Raw genomic sequence first — 3,153 nt, 5'->3', positions numbered from 1 at the left:
ATTCGTCCAACAATGGCGGCCCGCTGCGAGCTCACGACCAGTTAAAGCCCCGGGACAGAGACAGAAGTTCCTGCTGACCTGGCTCGCCTGCGGTTCTGATCCGACTCTGAGGCGGGTTAACCAGCTGCTCCACACACTGATTTTGTTCCATTGGTGGTGAGGTTTTCCCTCTTCATCAGACTCATCAGAACCTGAACAGAACCTTTGGTTGAGAGTCCAGAACAGAACCTCATCCGACCCGGGTTTGAAGGGACACGAGTGTGACGTGTCTGTGTGAGAGATCAGTGTTTGTATTCCGTCTTCCTCTACTACTCTGACTGTTGTGATGCTGACTTCATTGTTATGGTCTTGGAGGATTCTGGTTCTGGTTCTGGTTCTTTTTTATTTCCAGCCCCTCTTCCTGCCCCACCTGTCACGGCCCTGTTCACCCTGCAGCCCCGCCCATCCATCGAGTGATTGACAGGCTTTGACTGACAGTTGGGATGCATGATGGGCCGTCAGCCATCTAACAAACACTTAAATGTTCCTCCAATTGTTCTAAGTCTAAGTTGCATTGGTATCTTGGTCCGGTTCAGGACTCGTACTCCAGATCCACCTGTGTGACAACAGAGACTTTAACTCACATATTTGTTATTTTTCCACTAACCACCACTAGAGGGCGCTGTCTGTGTGTGCGTCAGGATTTGTGAGTGACAGCAACGCCAGACAAAGCGCCACCTGTTTAGCATCAAGAAGTGATTCTTGTTTTTATTTTTCCTCCTCGGACAGGAAGTCGTCAAAGAGACTTCCTGAGAGACGGAAGTGCCGCTGACAGTACGTCAGTCAGCTCCTGCAGATGAGGAAGGAAGCTGAAGGTAAAAGTGACTGAATGATGTCATGAACCCAGACATGGAGACCGTGTACGATGCTTTTGTTCAGCTCTTCAAAAGAAATAATCCTGATCTCTGAACGTCATCCCAGCCTTCCGTTCATTGTAGAAAGATATACAGTCAATGCTTCCATGTGGCGATCAGGCTAAAACGTAATGGTAGCTCCGCCCACATGCGGCGGGAGCATCGAGTTTATGGAGACATTTTTGGACAAGCGTTGAACAACAAATGTGACGCCAAAATCTGCAGCTTGAATCGCGTTCGTGTGAATGCAGCGCCGGGCTTAGAGGTTTCTTCAGAAGCATTTGACTTTTCTCCCAAAAGTGAAACTTAAACTCCAGAGTGACTTTTAATCCAGAGAGATTTAGACTCTGGATTGATTTATATAATACAGAGGGACTAATAATCTGTACAGCATAAAAACCTCATGGTGTTACTCCGACTCGTGATACCTACACCATCCATCAGGCCAGAGTCCGGCTGGGAGGTCTGCTGTTCCGTAGACACACACGAGGTTCCTGTGCTGAGGTCGGCCTGCAAAGACGGTCCAGATCACAGTCCAGAAGACATGGATCTGACGTCAGTAACATCAGGTCCAGATGGTTCTGGACAAAGCGGATCCTGTGATGTCACACGGATCTGCAGACGTTTGTGAGGGACAAGAACCGAAGGACATTAGGTTCAGATCCAGACCAGCGAGAATCTTCATGCAGAAACGAGCTGAAGATCAGCCTCACGCGAAGACGACGGACTTTCTCTTGTTTCAGTCAAACAGAAACTCAGGAGTTCTGCTCAGAACAAGAAAAATTAGCAGTTATAGCATCTTTTTGGACTATTTTGGAGTTTAGCTAATATTTCAGCTGGCTATCAGCTTCAGTGTCTTCAGCTATCAGCTTCAGTGTCTTCAGCTATCAGCTTCAGTGTCTTCAGCTATCAGCTTCAGTGTCTTCAGCTATCAGCTTGAGTGTCTTCAGCTATCAGCTTCAGTGTCTTCAGCTATCAGCTTCAGTGTCTTCAGCTATCAGCACTATCATCTTCAGCTGCCATATTCAGCTTCCAGCATTCACACTAACATTATCACAGGTAATGTTACATATCTAGTTCATAATTATGCTAAAAAGTTTTAAAGTTTTAAAAATGTCGTTTCAGAGTGTTCAGTAAATGTTCTTCCTGTTCAGGATGGGGTTAAGGTGTGTTTTGGATTTTGGCCTCTTGTGTGATTGAGTTTGACATCCGGAGGTCAAGTTTGAAAACGTCCTTTTGTGAGCAGAGGTGACCGTCTGCAGTGATGGACTCACAGCAGGGAAAGTTCTACAGACACGACTCACTGATCTGGACTCAGTCTGGACTCGGTCTGGACTCGGTCTGGACTCGGTCTGGAGTTTGTTGGTTCTGGAGACTCAGCTTCTCTTCAGATCTTGTATTTCCTGAATGAATCCTCTAGTTTCTGCAGCTCCACTGAGTCCGTTCTTCAGCTGACGTTCTGACGTTTGATCTCTTGTCTTTGCTGGTTTGGTTCTGGTTCTGAAGTTCTAGTGCTGTAGACGTGGATTTCTGTTGTGGTTCTGCCCCCCCTCCCAGACTCCAGGACCCTGTCGGACGCAGCAGAAGCTCGGATGCTGTGCAGCAAAGGGGGCGTGGCCTGCGAGGATCTCCAGTGGTGATCCGGCTGCTGGCCGGCAGGCGGCCGCCGCTGTTGTCCAACAAATCCTTTAGCCCCGTCCACTGTCATTAGAATCCCAGCAGGAAGGGGCAGGGGGAGGGGTGGGGGGCAGGATTTGACATCTGTCCCCCTGAACCTGAGGTGGACCACCAGGTAGCCCACCTGTAGCCCCCCCTGCCCCCATGCTGAGGAGAAATGAGGCTCCTGCAGCCTGAAGGTTTGGTTACATTTACAAACCAAACGAGGAGAAATCCATCCGGATCCAGGAACGGGATCGTGGGATTCTTCAGGAGAAATGATTAAAGAAGGTAGAAGGTAGAAGAAGGTAGAAACAAAGGGAAAGGAGAACAGAGGAGGCCCGAGAAAGGATCCCTGAGGAGCTCCATGTGTCTCGGGGGGGTTCAGGCTCAGTCAGATGAAATGAGAACGACACGAGAACGACACGAGAACGACACGATAACGACACGATAACGACACGAGAACGACACGAGAACGACACGAGAACGACACGAGAACGACATGAAGCCCTTCTGCTCATGTCTCAGGATGATGTCACCGTCAGACGTCTGATCTGAACATCCATTCTGGTCTGCTGTGGCGCTGATCCGGTTCCTGATTCAT

This window comes from Oryzias melastigma, linkage group LG13 (genome assembly GCF_002922805.2).
Source record: "Oryzias melastigma strain HK-1 linkage group LG13, ASM292280v2, whole genome shotgun sequence".
Lineage (NCBI taxonomy): Eukaryota > Metazoa > Chordata > Actinopteri > Beloniformes > Adrianichthyidae > Oryzias > Oryzias melastigma.
The sequence above is the reverse complement of the archived record's forward strand: the minus strand, read 5'-3'. Positions refer to the sequence as shown.